This window comes from Podarcis vaucheri (genome assembly GCF_965113315.1).
Source record: "Podarcis vaucheri genome assembly, chromosome: W".
NCBI lineage: Eukaryota > Metazoa > Chordata > Lepidosauria > Squamata > Lacertidae > Podarcis > Podarcis vaucheri.
This window is the reverse complement of record NC_138757.1, coordinates 14,603,955-14,626,734: the sequence shown is the minus strand read 5'-3', so window position 1 is coordinate 14,626,734 and position 22,780 is coordinate 14,603,955. Positions and strand designations below refer to the sequence as shown.

Here is a 22,780-nt window from a genome sequence, read left to right as displayed (position 1 = left end):
TATTATAATCATCATCATCATCTTTATGCGCCCCCTCGCCCAGCTTGTCCGGAGTTTTGGGCTGGGCTGCCATCAGTATGCTGATGACACCCAACTCTATCTGTTGATGGATGGCCACCCTGACTCGGCCCCAGACACACTGATCAGATGCTTGGAAGCTGTGGCTGGATGTTTACGTGGGAGCCGGTTGAAGTTAAATCCTTCGAAGACAGAGGTCCTCTGGCTGGGACGGGACGATATGGGATTGAGGGGGCAACTCCCATCTCTTGCGGGGGTGCAATTAGTGCCAGCACCGTCCGTTAAGAGTTTGGGTGTAATCTTCGATACCTCCCTCTCCATGGAGGTGCAGATTGCAGCTAGAACAAAGGCGGCATTTTTTCATCTCCGCCAAGCTAAGCAGTTGGCTCCTTACCTCTCTCGCCCTGACCTAGCCACTGTGATCCACGCGACGGTCACCTCCAGACTGGATTATTGTAACTCGCTCTACGTGGGGCTGCCCCTGAGACTGACCCAGAAACTCCAGCGGGTGCAGAATGCCGCAGCGAGACTCCTTACGGGGTCTTCGCTGCGGGATCACATTCATCCGGTGCTATACCAGCTGCACTGGCTCCCGGTGGAGTACAGGATCAGGTTTAAGGTGCTGGTTTTAACCTTCAAAGCCCTATACGGCCTAGGACCCTCGTATCTACGGGACCGCCTCTCCTGGTATGCCCCACAGAGGAACTTACGGTCCTCAAATAAAAACATCTTGAAGGTCCCAGGCCACAGAGAGGTTAGGCTGGCCTCAACTAGAGCCAGGGCTTTTTCGGCTGCGGCTCCAACCTGGTGGAACGCTCTGTCACAAGAGACAAGGGCCCTGCAGGACTTGACATCTTTCCGCAGGGCCTGCAAGACAGAGCTGTTCCACCAGGCCTTTGGTCAGGGCGCAGCCTGACTCCCTCCTTTGGCAATCTTTACAATACTTTAGTTTATGGTTGCCATCAATTTTGATTTTAATTAATTCTTATGATGTTTTTATAATGTTGCACTATTTTAGTGTTGTTAGCCGCCCTGAGCCTGGCTTCGGCTGGGGAGGGCGGGATATAAATAAAAAATTTTATTATTATTATTATTATTATTATTATTATTATTATTATTATCATCATCATCATCATCATCATTAATTTTAGCATACCTGATTTGTTTGCTTTGTGTCATGTATCTAAATGAGGCTGGAGGGAGATACGCAGCCTGGCACTGATAGATTAGATTAGTGCCCTTCTTCACTGAGGTTTTGGCAAGCACCCCATTCCTTGCTGAGTCAGGCAGGGGCCTCCAGCCAAAACAAAACCTCAACCTGTTCTCTGAGGTCAGATCCTCAAGAGATTAACCTCTGTGATTCCCACAATCAAGGCAGGCATTTATTTTCTTTTTTAATTAAATGTTTATTAGTTTTCAAATCTACAAAAAGTTTAGTTACAAGCAAGCAAGGAGTCATTGCATTAACAAACCAAACTGCAACACATATAATAATGAAATCTTCAAATACCACATGTTAAACAAACCAGAGCAGTAGGATATATTGAGAAATTGTGCTTAGAGCTCTAAAATGGGCACGTACTCTGAATTCAATAATCATAAATAATACAGTGGTACCTCGGGTTACATACGCTTCAGGTTACAGACTCTGCTAACCCAGAAATATTACCTCAGGTTAAGAACTTTGCTTCGGGATGAGAACAGAAATCGTGCTCCGGCGGCACGGCAGCAGCTAAAGTGGTGCTTCAGGTTAAGAACAGTTTCAGGTTAAGAACAGACCTCCAGAACAAATTAAGTTCTTTACGCGAGGTATCACTGTAACCAAATCAGATACTCTACCATGTCAATAAAAAAAAATCACAACATTCATCTTACATTCTAACTTAATGTATTAAGCAAATTTGTTCATAACCTGGAGGAGGTTCTTGGCCATGTTCCTCTTTACCTACAAAGGAGATAAAGTCAGACTAAATGTGGTACAAAGTTCTTCTATTTACTTAGGCCCCTGGCGATTCTCAATTTGTATGTTATTTTTTTCTAGGAGGACACCATCCCAAATCTATAATATAAATCTTTCCAGAAATCCACAAGAGTCATTCTGGCTACCACCAATAAATGCATAATCATTTATTTATTACCTAAAATTAGGCTACCCTAATCAAAAATAAAAAGTGTCAATTAGGAGGTTGGAACAATATGGCAGGCATCTACTTCTCACAAGCTGAGAGCAGAAGAGGCAATGAAGGTTATTAGCAGAAGGTGCTGTCTGTGAGACATCAGAGAGAAAGACGGTCCTAGGCAGTGCCCTGGGCAGCAGATTTGTGGTAAGAAAGTTGTTGTTGCTGGCATTTTCATGACCACCTTAAAAGAGTTCTCAGAGCAGGAGCTCACAATCTGTCCTGTCTGGTGCCCAGCACAGAGGAACATAAGATGAACCTGCTGGATCAGGCCAATGGCACATTTAGTCCAGTATCCTCTTCTCACAGCTGCCTAACAGTTGCCTGTGGGAAATCAGCAAGCAGGATAAAAGCACAAAAGACCTCTTCTCTCTTATAGTTTCCAGCAACTGATATTCAGAAGCATTACTGTCTCCAAATGTGGAGGAAGAGCATAGCCATTGTGGTTAGTACCTGCTGATAGCTCCAGTGGCGTAGCGTGAGTTGCTGGCACCGAGTAGGGAAGCTGCCTATGCCATCGGAGCGACCCTGGTGGGAGGGTGATGTTGGGGACTGATATGGAAGTCATGCAACTCTTTTGCTTCCCTGCAGGCTGACCCTTTTCATGGGTCTTCGTTTGCCCCTAAAGACAGAGCCCAAAACTTGGGGTTCACCCCCTTTCTTCTTCCCATCGTTAGCAAACCAGACACACACACCCTCTGGTCACAACCACACCAGGCATTTAAAGCACTGTGGTGCCACTTTAGCAGTCACATGGCTTCCCCCAAAGAATCCTGGAACTGCAGTTTGTGTCAGATTCTTGGCCTTGGTCAGAGGTAACTGGCCTTTCTCCAGGCATTCGGCTGAGATCCTGGCTGACCTCCCCGTCTGCGTCTCCCGGCAGGATACAGGCAAGGTCTTTCCGGCGATCCCACTCAGCGTGAGAGGGACACACCAACTCCTCCCTCTTCCCTGCTTCCCTCAGGGAGGGGAAAAGAGACAGACAGAAATCTATTTACATTGCTTTATTTCTGTCTTTCCAACAGTACAGAGAAACGTGTCTACACTCTCCAGTCTCCAACAGTAGTGTGATAAACTCCACCCCTGTACTTCCAGTACAGGTCAGATGACACTCTGAGCTAACATCCGGTGCTCAGTACAGTGAATAGACTGCCCCTTTGTTCCAATAGTACAGTCCCAGACATCAGCATCCTGTTTTGCATTCCAAACACCTGCAGCTGGCTTTCGCATTGCTGCTTTTTCCTGACAGTTTGCTATGGGTGCCATCCTCGCAGGCCTACAGTTCCTATGATTCTCCACGGCTGTTAGAAGTGGTTAAAGGGTGTTTTAAGTGAATGGTGGGGATCTGAACTCTTTCTCTCAAAAACCTCCCCATTCCTACAGAGGTTGTAGTTTTCCCAGCCAGGAAGCCAAGCAGATGTTAGGCATCCTTTGAACTGTGCCTTCTTGACTAAGCCAGCCTAAGGGCCCCTCCAACTCCTTCCTCATCCAGAAAGAAATCCCAAAGGCTGCTTTTAAAAGCAATTAATGGTTTGTTATGTTATAATAAATCCAAGAGCTGCTCTTTAGAATGCTGACAGGAGTTTGGCTGGGAGGCAACGTTGTTCCACTATCACTTTTTAATGCTCTCACTCTTGAGAACATAAAGCAAAAAATATATTCTCCTTCCCCTTCTTCTTCGTACCACAGAATTATAGAGTTGGAAGGGAACCATGAGTCATCTTGTCTAACCCCCTGCATTGAAGGAATTGCAGCTAAAGAATCCCTGACATATGGCCCTCCAACCTCTGCTTAAAAGCCTCCAATAAAGGAGAGTCCACCACCTTCCCAGGGATTCCATTCCACTATCAAACAGCTCTTACCGTCAAACAGCTCTTCCTGATATTGAGTCGGAATCTCCCTTCTTGTCATTTGAATTCATTGCTTCAGGTCCTACCCTCCAGAGCAGGAGAAAATAAGCTTGCTTCCTCTTCCATGTGATAGCCCTTGAGATATTTGAAGATGACTGTCATATCTCCTCTCAGTCTCCTCTTTTCCAGGCTAAACAGGCCCAACTCCCTCAACCATTCCAAATAAGGCTTGGCTTCCAGACCCTTCATAATCTTGGCCACCTTCCTCTGCACACCTTCCAGCTTGTCGTTATCCTTCTGATACCATTTTCCTGTACATTCATTTATTGTATCCACATTTGGCTGTTGTGAGCAAAGCTGGTGTGTAGTTTAAGGTGTGGGATTGGACTGGGTTACAAACACACGATATACCACTGGGTGAAGGTGCCATCGCACTCTGGCCCTCAAACTGCAGTGGCAGGAACAAGCTGCATTGGCGAGGCCTGGGGCCAATGCAGCTTATTCTTTCCTCAGGAGCAGTTTAACAAAGCCCCCACCCCACCTTTAGTTCGCATGACCCGAAGCTGGGGGCAGCTTCTTTAAACTGCTCAGTGGAAGCAGTGGGGTTCACTCAGCTAGGGGAGAGGGCGGGAGGCTCCCCCCCCCCAGCTTAGCAGTTCAGAACTTTAAAGCGCAGACCTTGCTTGGAAAGAGCAGAGGAAAGGTAGGTGTGGATAAGCCATCTGAGTGCATTAACACAGCAGTTAATTCCATTTCCTCACTATTTCCCTAGCTGTTAATATCTCCATTATGCTTGAGCTTTCAAACCACTTCCAGAAATCTAGTGAAATATGGTGGCAGTTCAGCACTCATTTTTGTATTAATTGCTTCCAAGAAAAATCCATTTGGTACTCCACTGACTCAGAAAATTGTGGGAGAAAAGTGACAGGATTTGGGGCAGTATATCTAGTGGAATACAATGGAAGTGCAGCAACTAGTTCTGTGTTAATTGCTTTCAGGAAAAAATGTGGGAGAAAAGTGATAAGACTCAGGGAGATACACTGGAATATAGCTCTTCCCTGTCGTTTTCATGTGGGAATAGAAGCACGCATGCACAGAAAGGGGGGAGAGAAGTGATGTTGTCCAATTAAATTTTTTATTGTGCCACACCATGCCCAACTGGTGTGACTGAAATTTAGCACCACATGCCAGCAAGATTATAATGCTACAGGTGCTTCAGGAATGTGAAGGAAACATTCTCCCCTTCTAACATCATATCAAGAGCAACCCTCAAATCAAATGCATGCTTTCCTCTACAGGATAGCTTTCCTGCCCCTGAACTGAGACATAGGAATAACAGGAGCTATTAACCAAAAAGTATAGTACACAATTAGCCTTAAACAGGAACAGAGACAGTTGCTGAAGGTCCATATCTGTTGCACAGATATAAAAGGCTGCACAGCTACACAATGCAGACACAACTTAAAATTCTCTGGTCATTTTCACACATTACACAACAAGAAACCCAAGTTACTATTGTGCAGACAATCTGCAGGGAGCTGTAGCCAATCTCAGTTTTCTGATGAGCCTATTGGTAAATGACAAGTGCTTTCGTTGACTTCCGGAACAGCGCACCGACGAAACGGGTGGGGATCTGCGCTCCTGCCATCTCGAGGCAGACCCGACGGAGAGAGAAACAGGGGCGAGGTGTAAGTCACCCTGACCTCGGGGGGGGGGGGGATCCTGAGGGTTGAACCTAAGGCAGCGCAAAAAGGGGTCTCCCAAAACTAAAGACAAAAGTGTATAAAAAGGACGCAGGGAGGATCTCTGTGCAAACGGGCCAATCCACTCTCCGGCGCAAATGCCCCCAAACCCCGACAAGAGGAGACTGTTAAAAACAGGACGTCTCTCCCCTAAAAATCGGGTAAAACTAATTTTACCAATAACCCTCACAAGCGAAAGTGGGGAGGAAAGGGAGAGACGAGAGGTCAGTTTTTAAAAAAACAAACACAGAGCTCGATTTGAAGCAGAGAAGGGGACCGCAACACGGTACAGACAACCCCTGTTAAAATACTTCACAAGGAGTCTTAAAAGAGTGTGATTTAACGCACCAAAGTCTTGAGAAATTAAGACATTACAGTTGAAAAAGTAAAGGCAAACCCAAAAGTTAAAGGAGGACTGGAATCACTTTAAAGTAAAAATGATTAAAATAAGACTGCTTAATTTAATACACAACTGTGAATAAAACTAGCATACCTGTGTCCAAGTGGGGAGCAGATGAGACAGCGTGGAGGCACCACCATTGACGGAAGCCATAAAGAGCACAAACAGGAAAAAGACGCCAAAAAGCAAACTTTGAAAGCGAGAGGAGCAGAGGAGGGAAAAGAATCAAAGGGGAAAACAGCGACACATGTGGCCAATATAGGAATAGACACAGACCCGAAAAAATACACGCTGAGGTAACAGTGGCACCTACTGGACAAAAATAAAAATACAGAAATAAATAAAATAATTAAAAAAAAAATAAGTGAAGAATAGGTAACTCTGAAAGAAGGACTCTATTGCTCTTTTTGTCAAAAATTCTGTTTTCTTTTTCTTTTTAATCAGTAATTTGGGAGGAAAATATCATACAACCTAGAAAGAAATGGACATATAAATATTTTAACTAAGGGAATTCCCCGAAAGATATAAAACGTCAAGATAATAAAAAGGACTTGTTTTCAACGTTGCGACCGCTGTAATGTTTTAGGAGGCTCCGTGGCTGTTGGATTTGTTTTTTTGAATTTGCAACCGGCAAAGTGGAGATAGCCAGGTATGTGGCAAGAAGATTTTGACTTTGTATTCTGCTAATTGGAATTAGCCATACCAGTGGCAAGAAGATTGATCCTGATTTTGTTCTACTTTTTGTTTTTATTTCTCTTCTCTTTGGATACTTTGGTTGATGGATTATATCAGTTGTAGAGTGTGTTCTGCCTGATTTGGATTTTGATTTAGAGGCGCTGCATCTTTCTATCCCCCTTGGATTTAAAATACAAAGAAGTGGTGAAGTTTGGGTGTTTGAATTATATGTTTCAATTTAAAAATTTTAAAACTTCTAAAATTTGCTATTGGATTTGGAAATAATAAATAAAGGGAAAGGGAAACAGTGGACTACTATATTAAATAAATTCCTCTCTAATTGAATTGGAAATCTGCACAGGGGGTAAGAAATAATTTTGGAGAATGACGCATGCGCAAAAAAAGAGTGAGGGTGCAACCCCGGGAGAGAGGAGGACGTCGAGGCAAGAACCAGAATGGAAAGGAGAGATAGTAAAGATGTTTGCAGAATTAAAGATGGACATTAAAAACAGTGAGAAGAACATAGAGTCTAAATTAGGGCAGATGGAGAATAAATTAGAGAAAGTGGACAAAAAATAGATGTAACTGTCAATGAACTAAAAGGACAAATGAAGGAGATTTATAAGAGAACACAAAATCTAGAAGAAGGATTGAAAAGGACTAAATTAGAATTGAAAGACATGAAAACAGAAGAGGAAAAAACTAGAGCGGAAGTATCTGAAGTTAACAAGACACAGGAAGAGTTGTGGGATGCGGTTGCAATGAATGAACTAAGACAAAGACAGACAAATCTGAGACTGAGGTCTGTGCCTGAAGTGCAGGGAGAGCAGATTAAAGAAAAATTGACGGCAGAGATTGCCCAATGGTTAGACCTGCAAGTGGATGATGTGGCTAAAACAATACAAAATGCCTTTCGAATAAGGACAAGGACAACTAGAGCGAAGAAATTCCCAGGAGATTGTTTGATTATTTTCAAAGATATAGAGATGAGAAATTTAATTTTACAAAAAAAATAGAGAAAGAAGATTAAATATTGATGGGAATTATATAATTATTTTTAAAGACGCACCACTTCGTCTTTTGAAAAAAACAAGATTGTTATAGACATTTGGTACAGTCTCTGAAGAAAAATCAAGTTGAGTTTAAATGGGAATTTCCAGAAGGAGTGGCATTTACATACAAAGGGAAAAGGCACAGACTTACAAGACCAGATGAAGTAGACAATTTTTTTAGAAGATACAAGGAGCTGATGACAGAAGAAGAAGAAGTAGAAAGGATGGGAGCAGGTGCCAGTGGAGCAGAATTTCTGGGATTAGTGGAAGAAGAAGGGAGAGACAAAAAGGATAAAAGAGGAAAAGGAGAAGATGAACAGGAGGAAGAAGAAGAAGGGGAAAAAGAAGAAAAGAAATTATAAAAGTAAAAACTTTTGTAATATTGAAATATTAATTGGAATACAATATGGCATTAAAATTATGGACATGGAATGTTAATGGAATGAACAATAAAAAACGAAATAAAATTGAACAATATTTAAAACAAAAGAATTTGGATATTATATATGCCTACAAGAGACGCATGTTAAAAAGACGCACAGAAAAATTCTGATAAATAAAAAATTAGGAAATGAGTTTGTTTCATCTGATAAAAGTAAAAAGAGAGGAGTGGTATTGTACATAAAAAATAAACTGGAGGCGCAACAAATATTTAAGGATGAAGAAGGGAGAATTATAGCAGTCCAAGTCAATTGGCAAGGTGAAAAACTGATAATCATTGGAGTTTATGCACCGAAATGGAAATAAAATGGAATTCTTTAAGGATTTGGAGGAAAGATTATTTGAATATTTGGATCAAAAGATCATAATAATGGGTGATATGAATGGTGTAGTTTCGATGGAAATGGATAGACTACGGGCATCTGGGAAAACAAAAGAAGGGAAACTTCCAAAATCATTCTTTGAAATGGCAGAGACCTGTAACTTGACGGACATTTGGAGACTAAGACACCCATTAGAAAAACAATTCACATTTATTTCAGATGCAAATCAATCAATGTCAAGAATTGATCAGATATGGATATCCAATGAACTAACATCGAGAACCTTAAAGATTGAAATACAACCAAAAGTCTTCTCAGATCATAATGCAATTAAATGTATTCTAAAAGGATATGAAGAAAAATCTTTCAGATGGAGAATAAATGAAAACCTGCTGGACGATCAGAAAGGGCACAGAAATGCCTAACGGACTACTTTGTAAATAATGTGAATAAAGGCACAAGAATGTGTACGGTGTGGGACACTAGTAAAGCGGTGATGAGGGGTTTCTTTATCCAGCAAAATGCAATTAAAAACAAAATGAGAGGAAAAGGGGAAAAGGAAATCCTAAAACAAATTATGGAAAATGAGAAAAAATTAACTACTAGGCCCAAGGATGAAAAAGTGAAACAAAATATAAAAGTGCTTCAAACTCAATTTGCGATGATAATTAATAAGGAAGTGGAATGGAATATTAAAAAAATGAAGCAGAGGAATTTTGAATTTGCAAATAAGTCTGGAAAATGGCTGGCTTGGCAAATTAAAAAAAGGAAAGAGCAAAATACAATAAACAAAATAAAAGTGGAAGATCAAGATATTGAAAATCCGAAAGGAATTAGGAAAGGATTTGTAGATTTTTATAGAGAATTGTATAAAAGAAAGGGGAGAGGTAATACAAAAGAAATAGAAGACTATTTAAAGAAGAAAGAGGTGCAGAAAATATCGAATTGCAATAAAAATAAACTGAATGAGCCAGTCGAAATGGATGAAATTAAAAATGCAATAAGAGAACTGAAAAGTGGGAAGACACCGGGACCGGATGGATTTAGTGCAAGGTACTATAAAGAAATGAAACACACCCTGTCTGTACCATTAAAAGAAGTGATGAATAACATTTTAAAAAAGGAGGAAATACCAGAAACTTGGAAAGAAGCCTATATAACTTTTATTCCCAAACAGGACTCAGATCTGACCCAAGTGAAGAATTACAGGCCGATCTCATTATTAAATAATGATTACAAAATGTTCGCAAACATTTTGGCAAATAGGATGAAAGGAATTTTAAAGGAAATGATACAGAAGGATCAAGCAGGTTTCCTTCCTGGTAGACAGATGAAAGACAACATAAGAAATATAATTGATATAATGGAATATCTGACTAACAGGAAGGATAAACAAGCAATGTTAATTTTTGTGGATGCGGAGAAAGCCTTTGATAATATTTCTTGGGAATTTATGTTAAAAAACTTAGAAGCGATGGATATGGGCCAATCTTTTCTAAATGGTATAAAAGCAATATACTCCGAACAAAGAGCAAAACTAATTGTCAATAATATAATAACGGAAAATATTGCAATAACCAAGGGTACAAGACAAGGGTGTCCTCTATCACCGTTGCTATTCATATCGGTCCTGGAAATCTTATTAAGTTCAATAAGAAACAATGAACAGATAAAAGGGGTATCAGTTGGCCGTAATCAATATAAAGTAAAGGCGTATGCTGATGACTTGGTTATAATGATAGGTAAAGGTAAAGGTACCTCTGCCCGTACGGGCCAGTCGTGACCAACTCTGGGGTTGCGCGACCATCTCGCTTAAGAGGCCGGGGCCAGCGCTGTCCGGAGACACTTCCGGGTCACGTGGCCAGCGTGACGTAGCTGCTCTGGCGAGCCTGCACCAGCACAGCACACGGAAACGCCATTTACCTTCCCGCTATAAAGCGGTACCTATTTATCTACTTGCACTTAAGAGTGCTTTTGTACTGCTAGGTGGGCAGGAGCTGGGACCGAACGACGGGAGCTCACCTCGCCGCGGGGATTCAAACCGCCGACCATACGATCGGCAAGTCCTAGGCGCTGAGGTTTTACCCACAGCGCCACCCGCGTCCCTTGTTATAATGATAGAAGATCCTATAAAGAGTACTAAAGAAGTACTAAAAGAAATGGAAGAATTTGGACAGGTGGCAGGGTTTAAATTGAATAAGAAAAAAAAACAAACCAAAATAATGGTGAGAAACATAGACCAAGAAATTAGTGAAATAATACAGCAACAGACAGAGATTGAGGTGGTAAAGAAAGTGAAATATTTAGGGATTGTATTGACTTCCAGGAATATTGATTTGTTTCAAAATAACTATGTACCAGTATGGAATAAAGTTAAATGAGATTTAGAGGTGTGGGGTAGAATGAAATTATCATTTTGGGGAAGAATTGCAACAATAAAGATGAGTGTGTTACCGAAAATGTTGTTTCTGTTCCAAGCAATTCCAATAATTAAAGGACGAAAAGAAACGAGGGTATCAGGGGATGATTAGCTGCTTGTGCTTAAAATAGTGCCCCTTCAGAGTTTGTGCGACCCCACAAACCTCTGTGTGTGACAGAGCTCCTCAGACATGTCTGCTCTAGTCACTAGTAGTGTCTGACAGTGGCTGTCTGCGGAAGCGCTTCCAGCAAAGAAGTTCCTTAACGGAAACGCGTCTCCTGGACTCACGACGTGGCAGCTTCCGGCGAAGCATGGGTCTCCCGGCAATTGCTTCTGACACCTCCCCGCTATTTTCGCTCGAAGTGTCTCTCACCCCTTTCTCTCCCCTGCTGCTTCCTGCCTGGGCTGCTGCGTCTCTCTCAGGATTACTGAGATCCTCCTCCAGAGACCCCGCACTCCCCCTGCTGGTCCCTGCTTTGGCTGTTGACTCTCTCCCAGTCTCTGGGAGCCTTACCACTTCCCTTTCCTCCGATGTCAGTTCCCTGACATCCACCTCCCCTCCAGGGCCCCCCTCACCCCCGCCCCTACTCTCTCCTCTGGGCGGTGAGGAGCTGAAACCCCTAAAAGAATCCTCTTCATCTTCAGACGTCTCGAACAATTCCCTCCATCGGTCTTCGTTCCGACTCGCTGAATCCTCCTCCACCTCGGAATCAGCGAACCCCTCCAACTCTTCTTCGTCGTCGGTGGTGGCGAAGTATTCCCTCCGGAACCTCGCCACTGGCTGGGGTTTTCTAGGGAATCTCTGATGAAAAGTTTCAATCAAAACCTCGTCATCTACATCCTCTGCCCTGACCCAGGTGTTTTCCGACTCCGGCTCCCCTTCCCACATTACCAAATACTCTACTTGCTCTCCCCTCCACCTGGAATCGAGAATCTCCGCTACATGGTAGCTGTGTTCTTTTTCCTCCATAGCTGGTCCCCTATTGACCCTCCCCTCTCTGTCCCCTATATACGGTGACAGCAATGATCTGTGGAACACTGGGTGCAACTTCATGTGGTTCGGTAACCGGAGTCTGAAAGCCACTGGGTTGACCTGTTGCGTGACTTCAAATGGGCCCAGTCTTTTGGGTCTTAACTTCTTACAACCTCCTTTAAATGGTAACCCTTGGGTGGACAGCCACACCTGGTCCCCCACCCTAATGCTTTCCCCTTCCCTTCTGGTTTTGTCTGCCTGCCTCTTATATTCCTCCTTCGCCCTGTTTAAATTAAGTTGGAGCTGGCGATGGATCGCTTCCATTTCTTCAACGAACTGTTCTGCGGCAGGAACGCTCCAGTTCTCCCCCTCCCCCCCTGGGAAGGCTCGGGGATGACACCCGTGATTGGCCAAAAAAGGGCTCATCCCCGTGGACACGTTCTCTGCATTGTTATAGGCAAATTCCGCCAACGCCAGCTTCTCCACCCAATCATTCTCTCTGTCATTCACATAACACCTCAAATATTGCTGGAGGACACCATTAGCTCTTTCCGCCTGCCCATTGGTTTCTGGATGACGGGCAGTGGAAAAATTCACCTCTACATGCAATAAGCTCATGAGCTTCCTCCAGAACCTGGAAGTAAATTGTTTCCCTCGGTCCGAAACCACCCTCAAGGGGGCACCATGCAACCGAAACACATTTTCCACAAACAATTTAGCGGTTTCTTCTGCTGTGACCGCATGTGAGCAGGCTATAAAGTGGGCCATCTTGGTTAACAGGTCTACCACAACCATAATGGCTGTCTTCCCTTTGGACCTGGGCAGATCAGTCATGAAATCTATTGCCACTGCCTCCCATGGTCTTTCCGGCGTGGGTAGTGGTTCTAATAAACCTGCCGGTGCCCGCCTCTCCCCCTTGGCTCGTTGACATCGGTCACACCCTCTCACATATTCACGCACATCTTCCCTGACCTTGGGCCACCAGAATTCCCTGGTAACCAGCCACATGGTTTTGTGTTGCCCAAAATGCCCTGCGGTGGGGCTATCGTGCAGTTGCTTGAGTACCTTTTCCCTCAATTCCCCTTCAGGTATGTATAACGCTCCCTTGTAGTACAACGCCCCGTTTCTCTCCTCAAAACCCCCCGGGTTTGTCTCCCTCCCTCCTGAGACCCCTGAGTTTGTCCTGGGCGTATTCATCCTGCACCGTTCCCTCTACCAGTTCCCTTTGCCCCACCAAAGCCGCCCCACACACCCAGCGGTCCTCGGGAATGACATGGGTCTCTTCGGGTGCACCCTCTCCCTCCAAATATTCAGGTTTGCGTGAGAGAGCGTCCGCCCTAACGTTCTCCGGGCCTGGTACGTAACAAATCTCAAAGTTAAATTTGGAGAACTCCTGGGCCCATCTCAACTGCCTTTGGTTGAGCACTCGCGCAGTTCTCCAATACTCTAGATTCTTATGGTCCGTGCACACTTGCACCTTCTGTTGTGCACCAATTAGTAGGTGCCTCCATCTCCGGAAGGCCTCATAAATCGCAAGAAGTTCCCGGTCGTACACCGTGTAGTTTCTCTCAGATTTGTTCAGCTTTCGCGAAAAGAAGGCACACGGTCGCCACTCTGACCCCTCCTTCCCCGGCTGCAGAAGAAGCACCGCCCCTATGGCTCTGTCAGAAGCGTCTGTTTCGACCCTCAGCTTTTTTTGTAAATCCACATGTAGAAGTTGTTCATCAGAGGCGAAGGCCCTTTTCAGTTCCTCAAACGCTCGCTCCGCCTCCCCCGTCCAAACAAACTTCTTTTTGCTGCTGAGACAGTCCGTGATGGGCGCCGTCAGGTGGGCGAAGTTTCGGATGAACTTACGATAAAAGTTTCCAAACCCTAGGAACCTCTGCACATCCTTCTTGGTCTTGGGTGTTTTCCATTCCAGCACCGCTTGAACCTTGCCGGGGTCCATGGCCAACCCCTTGTCTGACAAGCGGTACCCCAGGAATTCCACCTCCTTGGTATGAAACTGACACTTCTCCAGTTTCACCCACAGCCTGTTGGCTTGCAGCCTGCTCAACACTTCTCTGACGTCTCTCACATGTTGCTCCTCATTCTCCGAATACACCAACACGTCATCTAAGAAGGCCACGCAATTCTTGTAGAGCAAAGGCCCCAGTACATGGTTCATAAAGGCTTGAAAACACGCGGAGCCTGTTTGTAATCCAAAAGGCATAACGAGGTATTCAAATGCCCCCAAAGGGGTGAACATGGTGGTCTTCCATTCATCCCCTTTCCTTATACGTATCAGGTTGTACGCCCCCCTTAGGTCCAGCTTTGTAAAAATCTTTCCTTTTCGCACCCTGGTCAAAATATCATCAATCCTGGGCATAGGAAAAGCCGCCGGCTCTGTCACTGCATTTAGGGCCCGAAAGTCACATACCAGCCTCGGCTTGTCCGTGTTTTTTTTATCCACAAAAAACACTGGGCTACCCCCCGCTGCCTTGGACTCTCTGATGAAGCCTCTCTTCAGGTTCTTGTCAATGAACGCTCGCAACTCCTGCATCTCCCTGTCTGACATGGCATACAACCTGCCTACAGGAAGCTGTGCTCCAGGGAGTAAATTGATCTGGCAATCAAAGGGCCTATGCGGGGGTAGTTGGTCCGCTTCCTTCTCGCTGAACACGTCGCTGAAATCAGCATACTGTGGTGGCACCTTCCCCTTCTCCATTACTTCCGTCCCTGCTAGGGTGGCTTGGGCCCCTGCTGACCCCTTTTCCGCCCTGCAGTGTTCTAAGCAGTGTGCGGAACCGAAGGAAACCACTCTTTGATGCCAGCCCACCAGCGGATCATGTAGGGCTAGCCAGCTCATTCCCAAAATAATGGGAGCGCCTCCCAAGGTGGCCACATTAAACGCTATCAGTTCTGTGTGTCTTGCCACCCTCATTATCATTGGGACGGTCTGCAAGCTGACGCCTCCTCCCAACAGTTCCCTGCCATCGATCGTGGTCACCTGCAGGGGGTTGCTTAAAGGGATAGTCTGTATCTGGTGCTCAGCAGCAAACTCCTTGCTCATGAAATTGCAGGAGCTGCCTGAGTCCAACAGCGCCTTTAATTTTAGGGGGTGTCCATTTTGCAGCTCTAGCGACACTTCAATCACTAGAGCAGGTCTAGGGGCTTCTGGCACTGGCACTTGGGGAAGGGGCACTTTCACTGCTCTTTGGCCTGGCTGCAGTGCCCTGCTGGCAACCAGGCGTTGGCTTTTACCTGCTCCGTTTCTCCCTGCTCTTCCCCCTCAACAGCTCCCACCATCCCTTGCCATTCCTTCCTCTGGGGGCAGACTCTGGCAAAGTGGCCTGGCTGTTGGCAGAGATAGCATTTCCGGGCTCCCTTTCCCTCCTTCTTCGCCCCCTCACTGGGCTTTGAAACTGCGCGCGCGCGGGCTGTTCCGATTTCCATCGGCTCTGCAGGCGGGAAAGCTGGCTCAGGAATGTCTGGAATTCGTAACTCCTTCCAACGTTCCCCTCTCCCTTCCCGCCTCTCCAAGGCTCTTGCCTCCTGGCGCGCTCCAATGGTCAGCGCAGATTTGGTCAGCTGATCCATAGACACCGCCCTGGGGCTCCTGGCCAGCTCGTCTTTCACAGCTGAAGAAAGACCTTCTTCAAATAGCATCTGAATGGGTGCTGCCGATAAATCCCACCCCAATCTGTGAATCAGCATGGTAAATTCAGTCCAGTACTCACGGACAGATCTGCTTCCCTGCTTGCAAGCCATTAGCTGTCTGCGCACCACCCCTTCCTCAATATCGCTGGAAAACATGATATCCATTGCACGAAAGAATTTCATAGTGTCCTTTAGGATATCGTTGTGCGTTGCCATCAGGGGTCGAACCCAATCTCGCGCCCCCTTCTCAAGATGCCCAATTACGAACGCAACTCGCGATTCCTCATCAGGGAACTCATCAAACTGCACATTCAGAGCATATTGCATCTCAGTCCTAAAGGCATGGTAATCCTTGGGGTCCCCCCCAAACTTCTGCACCAATCCTGGTACCTTTCTGGGGAACTGAGTGGTTCTCCCCTTTTTGTCAGCATCCTGAGCCCTTCTCTCCTCGAGCCTCGCCGTCTGCAGCGCAAGTTGGACCTCCAGAGCTTGATACCTTTCTTCCAAGCTTGGACCAGCTCCAACCCCTGCGTCTCCGGTTCCGACTGGGTTGCTCATGATGCTTTCTCCTGCACAGGCAGCGTACAGAGACTGTCAGACTGCTATCAGGGGATGGTTAGCTGCTTGTGCTTAAAATAGTGCCCCTTCAGAGTTTGTGCGACCCCACAAACCTCTGTGTGTGACAGAGCTCCTCAGACATGTCTGCTCTAGTCACTAGTAGTGTCTGACAGTGGCTGTCTGCGGAAGCGCTTCCAGCAAAGAAGTTCCTTAACGGAAACGCGTCTCCTGGACTCACGACGTGGCAGCTTCCGGCGAAGCATGGGTCTCCCGGCAATTGCTTCTGACACCTCCCCGCTATTTTCGCTCGAAGTGTCTCTCACCCCTTTCTCTCCCCTGCTGCTTCCTGCCTGGGCTGCTGCGTCTCTCTCAGGATTACTGAGATCCTCCTCCAGAGACCCCGCACTCCCCCTGCTGGTCCCTGCTTTGGCTGTTGACTCTCTCCCAGTCTCTGGGAGCCTTACCACTTCCCTTTCCTCCGATGTCAGTTCCCTGACAGAGGGTATAAAGGTTTTGAAAATCATATTATTAGAGGATCTCTGATTGAGGTATGGGGTAGGTATAAAAACCTACTGGAACCAAAAATCCCACATTGGCTATCACCATTAGAGGTGATGAGTGTTAAAAAGATCAATATGACTAGGAGGTGGATAACATATGGGAGTTTAATCGAGAAAGAAGGAAGTAAGTGGAAAATAAAACCATATGAAGAAGTGAAAGAACATGTAAATGATTGGCTGCATTACTTTCAGATTAATGAAATGTTTAGGAAAGAGGTTGCAGAAAGAGGCTATTTTGAAAAAGAATCTAGGTTTCAACGAGAAGTATTGAATAATGAAGTTAAAAATTTATCTATGATGTATAAATTACTATTAGAATGGCATTTGAAGGATGAAGAGGTTAAATCAGTTATGATTCAATGGGCCAAAGATTTTGGACATAACATTCAATTTGATGATTGGATAAAATTATGGAAGGAAGGGATGAGATTTACAGCATGCACCACAATTAAAGAAAATGTTATGAAAATGATATATCGATGGTATATAACACCAGTCAAATTAAGTAAGATGTATAAGGTGAGTAATAAATGTTGGAAATGTAAGGAGAAAGAAGGGACATTTTGTCATATGTGGTGGGAATGTAAAAAAATGAAATGCTTCTGGGAAATGATATATAATGAGATAAAGAAAATATTGAAATATACATTTCTTAAAAAACCAGAAGCATTCCTATTAGGAATTTTAGGTGGTGAGATAAAAAGGAAGGATCAGAAAATATTTTTGTATGCAGTAACAGCAGCTAGAACTCTTGTGGCCCAGAAATGGAAACAAGAAGAAATGCCCACGATTGAAGAATGGAGAACGAAATTAATGGATTATGCAGAACTGGACAGATTAACAGGGAGGATTCACAACCGACGGGACCAAAGACTCACTGAGGACTGGAATAAATTTACAGAATATATTAAAAATATTTATGATAATGATATAACGTTTGTAAGTTTCCAAGAAGCTCTGTAAGAAGGTTTGGTAGAAATATTGTTTAAATAACATGGTAAGATAAGATATACATAGTGCAATATAAATGAAGAAATGTGAAGATATGTAATAACTGCGGAAAATTATCAGACATGTTGATGGAAGTCTAAAAGAAAAAAGACGTGTGACGAATTCCTAATGTTTAATTGTGTTATAAATTTGTTTTTATTGGAAAATTAATAAAAATTATATACAAAAAATAAAAAGAAAATAAAAAGGAAGAGCAGACGGTGTAATAGCCTGATGGGATCAAAGAAAGCCTCAGCAGTGAGTGGCCTTACTTCATCTCACAATCGCTCACGGAGAGTATCAGTTGTAGAAAGTGAGAACAACATGGACATGAAAATTCTCTTAGCGGCGATGGAAAGAATGGGGAAAAAATTAGGTGAAAAGATAACAATACTAGACGGGAACATAATACTAGACGGTAAGATGGAAAGTATGGGATCCAAAATTGAAAAAAAAATCTAGTTTAATAATGGATTTCTCTAACCAAGTAAATCAGTTGACAGCCAAACATATAGATCTAGATACAACAGTCCAGGAGGTCAAAGTAAAGGTGCAGAAACAAGAGGAAACTGAAAAAACCCAATCAGATCAAAAAGAAATGAAAAGGTATCAAGAAAGGTATCAAGAAAAGAACAAAGAGGAAATTGATGAATTGAGGAAAACACAAGAAGACACCTGGGATGCTTTGACTGTCTTGGAGATGAAACAAAGAGAGACGATTCTCCGCCTGCGCTATATCAAAGAGAGTCAAGATGAAGAAATAACTACGAAATTGACAAAAGCCATAGCAGATTGGCTAGGAGGACTTGATACTGGACATTGAAAAAATATTTAGAATAAGAGTGTCAAGTCAGTTTTATTGCACATAGCCAAAGGCTGCCGCAGTGTACACAGAATCCTTCAACAATTAAAAGAAAATATGCTGGATTAATACAAAAAACTTAAAACATTTATATTGTCAAGTCATTACCTACTCTAAACAGAGCTATAAAAGCACCTTAATATACAGGTTAAGACATTAAACAATAAAATTTATAGGCTAAAATCACCACATGGCCACTAATATATTAAAAAATAATGTTAACACAATGTGCAGTTATATTCAGAGTTTGATGATAAAGATAGAATATAGCTTGATGTAGATAGGGTCAAATAAATTCATCTTCTTTACAGTTGGAGGCTACCTTGGCTATATAATTTGTTCTAATTTTCCTAGCGGCAGTTGCAAAGAGTGCTACACGCCAGGTCACATACTTATCTGTGTCTGCGAGGAGATATAAAATCATGTCAGAGGGGTTCTGGCCAGGGGACCTTGTCATTATAGGTGCTAAAAATCTTTCTCTTGCTTCTTTATATAAGGGGCAGCGCAAGATGCAATGCATAAGGTCCTCTGCTTCAGGACATCCCCTAATTCAAACATGTTCGTTTGTTGGTATGCCTCTGTGTCTCCCATCTCTATAAGCAGAGTTTATTGTATTTAATCATAACTCTGTAAAAGCTTTCTGAAGTTGTACAAAAGTCAATTCATTGAAATAAGGTGTATGTTCATAGGCCTCTCTAAGTTTAAAATATAATAGGGCGCATGTGGATGTGTACATAGAGTTTAGGTCATTTTTAGTTGCCACTGCTCTTATGGTTCGTTTAAAAATATTTTTCTGGGAATATAAGGGAAGTTCTTTGATCTCGGTCACTGAGAGGTCATATTTGCCCATCAGTTGGGCAGCATGATGTACCCAGTTTTTAAGCAGTAATCCATTCGAGAGCTCAATCAGGCTTTTTTTTTTTTTTTTTTTTTTGGTAGCCTAGTGTTGTCCATCTGTTGAATTCTAAACCAGTAGCAGAGAATTCTTTTATCTATTTGGCTCTCTATGCTCAACATAGACATCACCTTGCCAACAAAGGTCAGTATAGTTAAAGCTATGGTTTTTCCAGTAGTGATGTATGGAAGTGAGAGCTGGACCATAAAGAAGGCTGATCGCCAAAGAATTGATGCTTTTGAATTATGGTGCTGGAGGAGACTCTTGAGAGTCCCATGGACTGCAAGAAGATCAAACCTCCCCATTCTGAAGGAAATCAGCCCTGAGTGCTCACTGGAAGGACTGAGGCTCCAATACTTTGGCCACCTCATGAAAAGAGAAGACTCCCTGGAAAAGAAAGACCCTTATGCTGGGAAAGATGGAGGGCACAAGGAGAAGGGGATGACAGAGGACGAGATGGTTGGATAGTGTTCTCAAAGCTACCAGCATGAGTTTGACCAAACTGCGGGAGGCAGTGGAAAACAGGAGTGCCTGGCGTGCTCTGGTCCATGGGGTCATGAAGAGTCGGACACGACTAAACAACAACAGCAACAACCATGCTCAACATGGGAGTTTCCAACCTGAGCATGGCAGATTGCACGTCATTGGGTAAACCTAAAAGGAATCTTAAAAAATAATTCTGTGAGGGTTCCAAACCAGAGACCTTTGAGGTACCCCAAACCTCTGCACCATATAAAATCTGGGCCATTGTTTTTGCTTTGTACACAGACAGAGCTAGGTTAACCAGATTTCCACCTTTACAAGCAGTGAATTTCAAAATAGCTTTTGCTGATTTAAACGCTTGCAATTTAAAATTGGATAGCTGTATATTCCAGGATGCCGTTTCTGAATAAACCAATCCCAAATATTTAAACGTATTTACTTGGTTTATGATGTGTTCATCCAGGTGCCAAACATGCTTTTTAGGGCACTTCCCAAATACAATGACCTGTGTCTTATCATAGTTAATAGATAAAGCATTCCTTGTGCAATATGAACTTAATTTCACAAGCAGCCGTCTCAGGCCCACCTGAGTTCTAGATACAAGTACTAGGTCATCAGCATACATTAAGACTGAGAGTTTTTGGTTGAGAATTGTGACAGGGGCAAACTGTAGGTCCTCCAGTTCTTTAACCATGTCTTTAATATAAACATTAAACAGGAAAGGCGCCAAAATGCATCCCTGTTTGACTCCAGTAATGGTCTTAATTCTAGTAGTAAGTAGGGCACGCATACTTATGGTACGGGAAAGGAAAGGTTCATAGAAGTTTTTACAACCATATAATCAGGAAATCACTAATGAGAGTATGGGAGAGATACAAAGAGTTACTGGAACAAAAGACCCCATGGTGGCTTTCACCACATGAAGCATTACTGCTCAAACCACTTGGAAAGAAAGGAAAATGGCTCACATGACGGAAAATGGAAATTAAGAGATTATGATGAGATCAAATACCACTTTCAGAGTTGGTTGCATTATCGGCAACTATATGAAACACAAGGAAGACAGCAAGAAAGGAATTAGGTATACTAGATCTAGGTTTCAAACGGAAGTGATTGAAGGGAAAGTGAAACTACTGAAGGCCGCATACAGCATACTATTAGAATAGGAGACGAAAGATGAAGAGGTAAAATCAGTTATTAAATGGGCACAAGATGTAGGTCACAACATTATGATGGAAGATTGGGAAAAAATATGGAAAACTGACTTAAAATTTACAGATTGTTTCCTATTGAAGGAGAATTACATGAAGATGATGTACAGATGGTACACAACACCAGTGCAGTTAGGGAAAATGTACAAAACTAGTTCAAATATATGTTGGAAGTGTAAGGAAAAGGAGGGGACATTTTATCATATGTGGTGGGATTGTAAGGTAATTAAAATAATTTGGGAAATGCCCTTCCTGTTTCTGGCGGTGGAAAATGGCGGATCCCACACAATCGGACTTCAGCCGTTCCAATAATTCAGGGCTGATATGGGGGTAATTAGCCCTGGCAGCCTCCCCAGGCCAGGGGAGGACTGTCTCGACGACCCCCGTTTTGCCCCAGACTGCAGATGTGGCAGACGGCAGGGGCACTGGGTCACGGAGCAAGGGACAGACCGACACTCCTGCGATGCCACCCCATAGCCAGACGCATCTGTTTGGGAAAGTATAAAGATTTGAAAAACAAACAGACACGCTCTGAACTGACGAAGCTGGGGGGAAACCTGCAGAATGTACAGTCTCTGGTGCAAAGGATCAAACTTCAAAGAGATCCTCATCATGATGTTTGGAATCTGGAGGGGCTTGTAATGTTTTTTCTTCTTCCTCTAACATTAACAATCTGTATTGCATGCCAAGCCTCATTAAGAACCTAAATTGCTCTTCAAAAAGTGAGTACAGATGGACTTTCATATATAATTGGGGCCTATTCTCAGCCGCTTTTCTTCTAAGTTTTGAAATGCCTGTTAAAGACGAAAACAAAGAACAAAGAACAAAAATGGCGTCTACCCACCACACACTTATGGAATATCTGAAATACTTCCCTGATTAAGAGAAACAGGAGCTAACTGATGGCTGGTCATAAAGACTGGAAACAATATTATATATATAACTGTTTGCAAAAAGAAGTTTTTTACTATGAGCGAGAGAGAGGGCTAAATGGATGTCTGGCAGCCCCCCTCTAGGGCCCGGAGGGGGGATTGGGTGGATTCCAAAGGCCAAATGATTGTTAACTGTCTGATATATGGCTACATTGCAAACAGTCTGCTTAAGAATAAATCAACAAGTTTTAGAAGGTTTCTCTCTGTTTCTTTGATAACACCTGGACGGGAAAGATTAACGATTTGGGAGCTGCCAAAATAACAATTCTCAAAGAGCTGGACAGAACTCTGGAATTGGATGCAATTAAATGAAGTGGTGCGATGAAAAACAAAAACAGCTGAAAGAGTACAATATACGAACAAATCTGCACTCCATAGGGAAAAAAAGTATCTGTTTTCTGACATGAATGAGGATCACAGCACCAGAGTCAAAACGTGGAGGAAAAAATCTCTATATGGAATTATGAAAAACATTGATGATGATGAGAGGCAGGACTATGATGTTGAAAGCGCTTCAGAATTCAGACCATGGGAAGCCAAAACAAAAATTATTACAATTTGGAAGACAATTGGATTAATT

General features: G+C 43.4%; 1 protein-coding gene across 1 annotated transcript in view; it reads left to right on the top strand.

Annotated features, from left to right (window-relative positions):
- The window catches only part of LOC309523299 (androgen receptor-like), a 621,469-nt gene that overhangs the window by 291,379 nt on the left and 307,310 nt on the right, over positions 1–22,780 (top strand).